Source organism: Varroa jacobsoni, unplaced genomic scaffold (assembly GCF_002532875.2).
Source record: "Varroa jacobsoni isolate VJ856 unplaced genomic scaffold, vjacob_1.0 scaffold_335, whole genome shotgun sequence".
NCBI lineage: Eukaryota > Metazoa > Arthropoda > Arachnida > Mesostigmata > Varroidae > Varroa > Varroa jacobsoni.
In genome coordinates this window covers 149,964-160,048 of record NW_019213237.1, presented here as the reverse complement: position 1 = coordinate 160,048, position 10,085 = coordinate 149,964, and the positions used below count along the sequence as shown (strand labels likewise).

The window sequence follows — 10,085 nt, the reverse complement described above, 5'->3', positions numbered from 1 at the left end:
GACAAGCTCAATTATTGAAGAAAAGAAGATAATCAGCGACCATGCTACTGATGAGATACTTTTAGTTAGCACTGCCCCATTAGATTGTATGAAAGAAAGTTGGCAAACGGATATTGCCGTTCATGCTAGAGATGCTCGCTAGTTTATCATAGCTCTCGGAATTATCCTATTTTCGCGTCCTACACTAATTTTAATTTTGCAGAAGTAGAACGATGCAGAAATAGCCAAACTGCGTTAAAAATGAACGATGCATATCACAACTTCCTTGCAAATCACTACTTAGAACAAAGTCTCAATTATAAAGGGTAGCATTTTAGCCTTTCTGTAGTGGTATAGACTGAGCGGCTGAGCTTGGGTAGCAACAAAGGCAGCGAATATTGAACACAGTGGAAAGACCAAAAAGTTATTCCGTCCAACAGGCAACACTGCTGTTTAGGCTTAAAATGGCCTCCGGAAAGCGGAGGGCGGAATAGCGCCCTTTACCGAACGAATCTGTTGTACGATATGCCAAATGTCACGCGACACGCTTTCCTAGTAATAGATAAAATATAAATATAAAAATATCTGCAAGCAATTACTAATACAATGCTCGTCATAATAATCCAGCGATAACCGTAACACACGTTCGTTGGCTGTGCACTAACTTTTTGCGAAGTTACGCTGTTCAGCTTACCGGTTTACTTTAATCTAATAAAGTAATATAATAAGAAGTCTCTCTAACTTAATTCAGACCAATAATTGAATAAGTCGCTTTACATATATATAGCTAGCTGGGCAAACTGGTCTGTCCAGCTAGCTATTCATTGCGCCTGCTCGTGACCTATTAAGCGTATGGGTGTGCAATGTCTAAAAAAGATCTTGGGGCATTTCGACTCAGATCCAGCATTTACTCAAAGTTTATTCCAGAAGCTCTAAGAACAATTGACGCTCCGTATATAGGCCGCAAGCAATAGTGTTTGACAGCGTTTCGAACTAGTGACGAGAGGTTCACGTGCTATTATTTAGCACTATGAACGCGCTAAGGGAAACCCACTGAAGTTATAGATAACCACCAGCTTGTCAGCTTACACATAATCGCCGGCAAGCTCGGCCGTGTGTTCGGCCCAGACGGATGTAGTTCGCACGACAACGCCTACTAGCGCGTGCGTGACAGGGACGTGACAGCCTCTTACGACAATGGGATCGAAGGAGCACAAGGTAATCGGTGTAATTTTCTCCATTTTGTATATAAAGCTGCACCCATTGTCATTAATGACGATATGTTTATGGCAGCATTAGTAAAACGAAATAGTAACAGTATAAAAGCTATAAGTTTATAACATTTTCAACACGTGTTCAACTTTAGTTTTTAAATTAGTATTATCGAACCAGTTCCTGCTATGATCTATTGTCCTGTTGTATCGATCACCGGCTGTTCTAGCCGAAGCAATTAGAGTCAGTTTTTTTTTTTGCGATAAACATATTACTCTAGATAAATAGCTGCTTGTAAGTTAGTAAAAAGGCGAACTGTTAGAAATTGAAACTTACTTAGTTGGTAGTTTTCGGCTGTGGAATGAAGTAGAACCGAACGAGCAGCAGCAGCAGCAGCATTATTACTTGAATTCGTCACCTCAGAGAGAACTTTCAAGCCCAACTGGAGCATGGTCTTTGCACGCCTTCATCTGAACTAATATTTTTGTGGACTCGAGCGATTTCAGCTACACTTGAAAGCCGAACAATATTCAGTATTTCAAATGATGCTCTCGGAACTTTCTCTTAATACCTGTCTCGTTGCTAGCAGATATGAATACCAAATAGTGTGAATGTCTTAAAACACGTACAGCAATAGCGAAGCAAAAGAAAACGGTCGAATTAGAGAGTGATAAACGTTTTTCTCAGAGATCGTATACTAAGCGAGCCAAGGCTTAGTCTGAAAATGCGCATTACATAGCTATGTATCGTAACATGGAAGCCACGGCTGAGAAATCTTCTTTGGTTCACCCGTCCGTTTCGAGGCGTATGCTACCATGTATCGACGGCGAAGTTAACATATGCTCATGCCCACAGTCCTGGTGTTTCAAGACAAATCCAAGTATGTTCTTTTTTTATCAAACGTATTAGAAAAATCATGCACGTAGGAATAAGGCTGAAAAATACATCGAGTAATTGCGAAACATGTAAATATCTACAGCTCTAAAATGTTTAACTAGGATTTCTTTATTGCATTTTGAACATCTTCCTTATCCTTATGTGTAATGTAAGGCATTTGTAAGACACTGAATCTTTGAATGCGTTTCCAATTGACCCAAACTGAAAACGTACGTTTCTGCCATCTCAGGTTAGAAAACAAAGCGAGTAGAAATCTCCGATAAATCGTTAGGCTTTTGCCAAAAGGATCAAATACGCCAAAATATAAATCAAAATAATCTGACTACATTCAGCCGAACCATCCATTTATCAAACGTAAAATATAGCTGTGAATATGGCGTATGATGAGACGACCCAGTCCCGTTGATTCAGCTTCATGTGATTTGTAGACATACACTTCATAAGGTAATCTGTTAATGTGCTCCACCGTACCCTATCAATAGTAGGTTGGACTGAAAGCCCTTAAAAGCCTTCGCTAGACATGCGCTTTACGATCAGTACCGTTCCGCGCAATGTTTTTTTTCAATAAAAAAACTACTGATATAATTAGATAGGCCTGGAGGTACTAGCGTTTATCTTAGATTAGAACAAACAGCTGTTAATAGAACAAGTTGGAAGTGCTCATGTTATGTTGTGACTACACGACCCGATCGGTTAATAACATCGACCAGATGTCTTCGTTCCTATTTAGAACTTGTCAGAAATATATTAGCATATAACATCAGGAAACTAATTAAAATGTGCGTGTAATTAGCATCCTGTAAGATTGTTGCTATGAGCTCGATATAAACGTCTTAACAGGACAACGAAGGCCGCGGCAGAAATATAAGATTTCCACCTAAAACCGCGCCATACATTATCGATTATTGACAAGGCCAACCAACGTCCCACATCTAGACTTAGGACGAGTTAGTTACAACTTATGCAAGATATTCTTAGGTCGTTTTCGTTAGGTAGCATTTCACTCGAGAGGCTGTACTTGTGCTGCCCATAATAGAAGGAGCCAGTGAGAACTATTTGTATTTCAACGCATCAACACGTCTTTATTCGGTGGTTTTGGGAAAGCGTCATTTTATCTTAGAATGGTTGCGGGCCTTGTGCGCGATAATTTCTAAATTGTTCCGTAACTGATCTAATTTATTCGATTAACTTGTTTATTAAATAATCGAGCGTGATCTGGCATTTGTAGTTATACGGTATTTCAACTCCACGTAATTTTTGTGGAACTTCTTCGTAATAATAGTAACAACTGCGTCTATAGGTTTACAAATAGAAGACCATATGGCACTAAAGCGAAAGATTTTCTTATTCCAAGTCATTGTGACGTATAGAATCTGCACTGTTGGAATATTTTCAGAAGGAAACTTACATTTTTACTAGCACTTTTGGCTACTTTTTTTTAAAACTGCTGGATAGCTAGCTTGTCGAAATCACTTCTTCCGTATAACATCAAAGACACGCGCCCACTAGCAGGTCTTGCAGAGTGCGTCTGAGCCAGCCAGGATCTTTGCGGCCCGCCTAGCTTACCTAAGCAGTATTAGCTCATGCAGCTAGGAAGCTACCGTCATCCGTTACTACAATAGCCAACACTCATCAGGGATTATCAGCAGTCATCATGTAAGATTCATTTTCGTAAGTACCGTATGATGACTAACATAGTACGCGTTTAGTTCGCTCATATAATTATGGAATACATCATTAATAGAAATAGAAGTATCGATGAACTGCAATCGTTTATTTCAGTTAAAATTGTTTTCCGCTCTACGTGCGGCGTCAAAAAGTTGTTGCATTTATCACCGCCATAACTGATATCGAGTTCGTATGGAGATTGTCAGCACAAAGATGTACCCATTTACATTGACATGCGATAATTATGCCTTCGACGAAAATAGCAACCTTCGGGCGATTATGGGATGGCTGTTGGGTCGTACCTTCTAACATCGTGGCTGATCACGCCATCTACCGCCGCCGCCGTTATTCCGACCTAAATATAGATGCTCGTCACTTTTTTGGAACCCAACTACCTGAAACGCTCTAGGTCTTTGGCAGAGCAGAGATAAGGATTCTCTTACCTAGTCTCGAGCCCATACTCGGTCTCTTCCATATTCGTATTGAGTTTCATCTTGTGCTAATAAAATAACATAAATGCATATTATTAGATAAAAAGCGCGAAAGAACATGTTTATTTATCGTTCTCTGCGTTTTATGTAAAAAAAAAAAACAAGAAATACGCTGACTAAAGGAACTTTGGTTTAGCAGCTTTTTCTATAATGCTTGTAACCTGACAGAAGTATCCATATAAACTTCGGTGCACGATATTCAGTCTTAGCATTTACAGAGAACACTCATTCTAGGCACTTACTTAGGTCTTGAATGCCATGTTTAGTAAGAAAGTTACATTTTGAGCAAAACGTTTAGTCTAAAAAATTACACGTGACTACTGATGGGTCTTTCGTATTCCATTTATAGTATGTAGTTAGATCGAATTGCACAAATTGTTTAGCTGGCAATTTTTAAGTATAGTGAGGTAGCGACCCAAAAAATATGGGTTCCAATATTTTGATGATTTGGCCGATCCGAACCCGAATTTTTCCTACAGAGACGCTCACTGAGCTACGAAATACTATTAAGTTAAGCTGGCTTTACGTATTCCACGTATGGGTAAACCAACTGTTGCGAGCTTTATGTCCGGCACCGCCGTCAGACCTACCATCACACGGGTGTTTTCCACCATTAGACAAACCGTGTCTACGCCTGGCTTCGATCTTAGACCATCACGTATCTCCAACATTAGCAGGCAAATACGTCACGCACTAGACCATCACGGGGACGTCCTACGTTTACTAAAGAAACAGACATGGAAAGGTCATGGTCGTACTCGTAAGTCAGTTAACTGGCTGGGAAAGGAACGCGTCGAAAGCGACCGTGTTAAACCAAGACTTGCGCGTTACTTTAAGATTCAGTACTAATTTACTAATCAGTCCGAAGCAAGCAAAGCTTTCCAATACTTTTAGTGGAGATATAGCGTTGTTAAATGGGAGAGAGAAAACCAACTTGAAAATGTAAGCTCTGGACAAGTTCGTCGTTCTCGTATACCAGCTGTTAACAGCTGCCCTGCTACGGATAGCCAAAAAAAAGGGTTTTGAAGAAAGTATAATTAGATTGCTTGAATAGAGCTATGTAAATGAGATGAAATCAAATAAATCTAGAAATTTTGAAAACTAATGGAGGAACATAGTAGAGATACATCAAGAATGAGCTACTCTTTTTTGCCGTTTCATGTCATTTGATTGAAATGCCCTTAAGAAGCCTCTCAAAGCGACAAGCTGTTTAACTAGTAAACGTTATTTCGTAAAGGTTCTACTGGATAAATATCAATCAATCGATGCTTACATTAAACAGTTGTTTTCCCAATCTCTTCCATTATTTTGTTTACGCTCCGCATCTTTTTTAGCATCAACTCATGTTCATAAATGATAAAAATCGTACGGTACGGCTTACAGTAGCTTTCGCCTCTTGTCACACGGGTATCTATGTATATATATATATATATATATATATATATATATATATGCATTATGTATACTCGTATATTCTTATTGGCTTTATATTATGACAAAATTAAGCTTCACAAGAGACTGATTCCTTGAGTCGGTGGGCCGCTTCGTTATCGATTTCTTGATAGGTGGAGCTTTTTCTTTCGCGCGCGAATTCAAGAAGATATAAAGCTTATATATTATGAGAGAGTGATTTACAGGATTGAATACCAAATCATTTTCACTTATTTGAAGAGCTAACTCATATCAAATCTGCTTTCATATCTGGCAGCACAATGTATTGTTTTCGTCTGACAGTGTTATTTCACTAATTCAGCATAAATTCGGTGCACCTAGTGCGTCAGCAGGCATAGCGATTTACGTCTACGTCTAATATATATACGGCATTAGACAATTTCATATGTATTTAGTTTTTTTTTCGCTATTTTCAACAAACAGGGTAAGGAAAAAGTCTCTTACCCTGACGGTTTGCGAATTTTTACTTTGTTTTTTAATAACTCTCATTGTCAGTTCATGCTACTCTCGTACTACTTCCATAAATGTAAAACGGAACTCTTATACTAGCGGGAAACGTTTGCCATCTAGACCTAATTATGTTTATCTTTTTTGCCTAGCAGAAGCGGTTACTTTTACAAACAGGAAACTGCATAAAAACATTAAAAATAACGTCAATGCGTTTGCACTAGTTGTTGCTTTTGACAGTTGTGAAAGTCTCTGTCGACGAAATCTGGCACAAGGGATTTTACACACACGCTTGTAGAGAAAAGCAGGCTTTGTTTTGGTAAGTAAGTTCGCATTTAGTAGTAATCCAGACATCTCCGTATGCCTCCGTGTTACACCTTCTGTAAAGAAAATAAATGTGATATTTCGTTTTTCGAATTATTTTATAAATAAAAATACATGAAAATTTACTTCTGTTTGTTATAAAGTGGAAATTACCCTGACTTGATATAGTGCATCGCACTTTAATCCTTGGCATAAGTCATCTGTTAGTCGCTTTGGCAAAATTTTTTATCGAAGACAGAACCGACCCGAATCTGGCATTTGATTAAACGTCCATCTTAAGACTAAGCTGGCAACGTATGTTCTCGGCAACTCAACATCGACATGTTATGAACCACCGTATCGTCTCTACACAGTCGCTTGGAGCCTTTGTGAGCTCCACAATGGATTTCCCCGAAAGATCTAAAACGACATGGTGTACACTTAGAGAAATATTCTTCAGGGCCATTAACGTCACCCGTTTATTTTCAAGGTCATAAAAATTTCGCTCCACAGTAAAAAAAAGAAAATCTATATTTATCGTCAATAAGAGTTTCGTTAATTTTGGGCAAAAATGCTACAGTGGACCGCATCGTTGGAGCGCGACTCCTTACAATACGTTTCGTAGCTGTGGAATATCAATAGCTCCGTATACAGAGTGTTAACTGCAAAAAGATAACCTACTCCAAATTTGCCAGAATACAATTTGTAACACTCGTCACTGGACTGAATGTGGACTGTAATAAATGAACGCCAATTTTTTAGTACATTTTATTTCATCCAAATTGTAGAAAGCTCGCCTGCGCATACATTTTTAATTTCAATAAATACTTTCCTGTGCCCCTAGATATCAACCTACAGACAGCATTTTCTGAATCAGTTTTCATGTATGGATGTTTATTGTACACTATGTTGAATGCCTTATCTTAAACTGGACCATGATCAGATTTCTGGTTCACAAAATCTATAATTTTCGAAGCTGTTACTTGCTTCCATGTCACTGATGGAACTTGTAGGCTTTCTATATATTTGCTTCAAATTTTGTAAATGCTCTGAGTGGAAAAGATTTTCACCAGCTTTCGTGTTCGGCCTACCCACGATGACAATATTTTACGAGTCTTATATCTTTTGTGGTCTTGCCTTTCATTTCATATGCCACATCTTACGAGACTTCCTCTCTCTGCCACCTCTAACTCTTATCCTTCCTTCGCCTTTGCGTTAACTAGAGGCTCAGGTACTTTGTTAGTGTAATGGAATCCGGTGCGCCTCCAGCTTTATTTAGATCTCGACTGGCTTGCCTGATAACTATTCGAAAGTTGTAAGCGTATCCTGGTGGCAAAACTGCGTCGCAGGACAACATGTCGGAGCTAAAAATGTCTCCTATAGCTAGGCCGGTTTTTTCATTGGCACTGGTAACAATATCGAGCAGACCTGAAGTTTGAATTCGAAAAGTGCTTGGTTCCTTTCAGTGATAGTATTAGACTCATAATGCTGAGAAGTTATCGTTTGTTTTGCTATATAAATAATATCTCGTTGATTCCGTTAATAATAATTCAAAATATTTTTTTAGATAACTAATTATTGGTCGTTTTTGCTGTAAGTAATTGCAATATTGCTTTAGATTAGGGATTTCTCGGGTCTTAATAAAACATCTAGGTTCCATTGATAAAAAGGGTATTCTCAAAGAAATTAAAATATCTAGAAACCAACGTAAGAGACAGTGGTAAAATCCAACCGGCAGAGGTGAAATTTTTCAGTCTCGTCAAACATTTTCAAGCATTGGAAATGGATATCTGGGCTACGGCAAAGGCCACGGTTACAGCGGTTTAGATTCCGTTAACGCCAATACGCAATGGCTGTTTGACTAAAGCTACATTATGTATGCACAAGGCAGCATAATATTTCTGTTATCTGTCAATAAAGAGATCAGATCTCAGCTTAAAGAGAACAGTCAACCCCTTAATAAATATATGTTTCCTGACTAGATAAGGATACACTCGTCCTTGCAGCCGAACCTACTGGCCTCTGTTGGTGGTCCCTGGTGGCCTTCTGCGATTTTTGACGAACTCGACACATGACTACAGGCCGCAAGCATCTTTAATGATAGGAGCGCACAAGAACGCCTTCGCCCCCAGTGGTAACTTCAACGTTCTATATAAATAATATAAATAAATCATAATCACTAAATCAATAGATCATCACCTATGAGATCATGGTAAAGAGGCGATTAGCCTGCTTCTGGCTTCCAAAGAATACTCGTCATCAGGAAGTTGCCGTTGTCCAAACAAATCAAAGCAAGTAAGGCTCTTTCTACCGCGACTCATTCTTTCCGTAGCCTTGGTCATGCGATACTTTTTTTTTCTACCCAGATATCTCTGGGGCACTGAGCCATATCTTTGTTGACTGTTTTGATAACAAATATATAGAGCTTTACTAAAGTGATCTCAGGTTACTAGAGACTAGAAAAAAGTATATAGCTCCAACGGTTTAATCCTGTGTACTAGGGCAAAGGTAGAAAATTTAGCGACTATCTAAAAATAAAGAAATGTTCGATGATAAGTAAATGAGTTCCTTGGGTTCATGCAAATTGTTTAGTTAAAAAAAGTTTAAACATCTATATTTTTTTTTCGAAAAATCGTTGTTTTCATTATATTTTTTCTTTAGTTGTAAAGGTGTGATGTATGTAATGAAAATAAATAAGATCATTTATAAAAGAAATTTTATAAACCAAGGAATAATAAATGGTTAAGTGAAGAACCCCCTGAAGCTTGCTCCGTGCTATAAATTATTGGTGAATATTATAACTGTGAAATCGAAAGGTTTCCAACTAATGCGCTTGTGGAATAATTTCATATTGACTTTATCTGGCGATCGCGAAAGCTTCAGCGGAAGTAAACCGGTGTGCCAATTTGTCCGCCCCGACCAAGTTGCCAGCCTTTCCTTAGGTGCTTATGGAAGCTACTCTAAAGATAGGATTGGCAAACAAGATGGAAAATTTGGTATTTTAAGTTAGACGAAATTTAGCCATTACTCTTGACAATGGCATCTCGGCAATCGATGTTTTTCTTTAGGTCGGTTAGGATAGCAGACCGGAAAATAGTGCTGGCCCTATCATGACTACGCCTAAGGCCTGGTTGAATCTTGTCTGCAAATAGCCCGTGAACTACAACAGCTTTGTTGAAAGTTCGACGAACTAAAACCACTTCTCTCACGTACGCTTCACGTGCGTACGCTTCACGTGCGTACGCTTCACTGCGCACGGTAAGGTACGCTATACTGTTTAATAAACGTGATACTAACCGCTCAACTGGAATACTTTATTTGTTAGTCACCAACAAGAAAGACTCCACCTGGATATTATTGTTGCTTAACCCTATATAATTAGCTCCCTAATTTAGCAGTGAGAATGCCAGCAACTAAATAGGAACCATTGCTGACCAAGAGAAATCCTCTATTTCGTATTAAATCTGATTGTTGCCATGATCTGGGTCCGAATGCAAGCAGTAACATACTCTCTCATCCAGTATAAAGCTAAGCAACAGGAAAGCCAATTAACAGGATGATAACTTTTCCCCTGTTCTCTTTTTTTCAGATATTTCGTATTAAGCTCCCCACCCCGTCAAATGTTTGAGGCAAACG

At 38.7% G+C, this 10,085-nt stretch overlaps 1 long non-coding RNA gene across 2 annotated transcripts; it reads left to right on the top strand.

The window, feature by feature from the left end:
* Positions 1-970: 970 nt before the first annotated feature.
* On the top strand, positions 971-4,403 carry LOC147753632 (uncharacterized). 2 transcript variants are annotated; one of them, XR_015310598.1, is made up of 3 exons: positions 971-1,197; positions 3,601-3,744; positions 3,871-4,403. It is a non-coding gene; the product is annotated as an uncharacterized LOC147753632 (long non-coding RNA). The 2 variants fall into 2 exon arrangements; XR_015310599.1 differs by having other exon boundaries at positions 3,598-3,744.
* Positions 4,404-10,085: the final 5,682 nt, after the last annotated feature.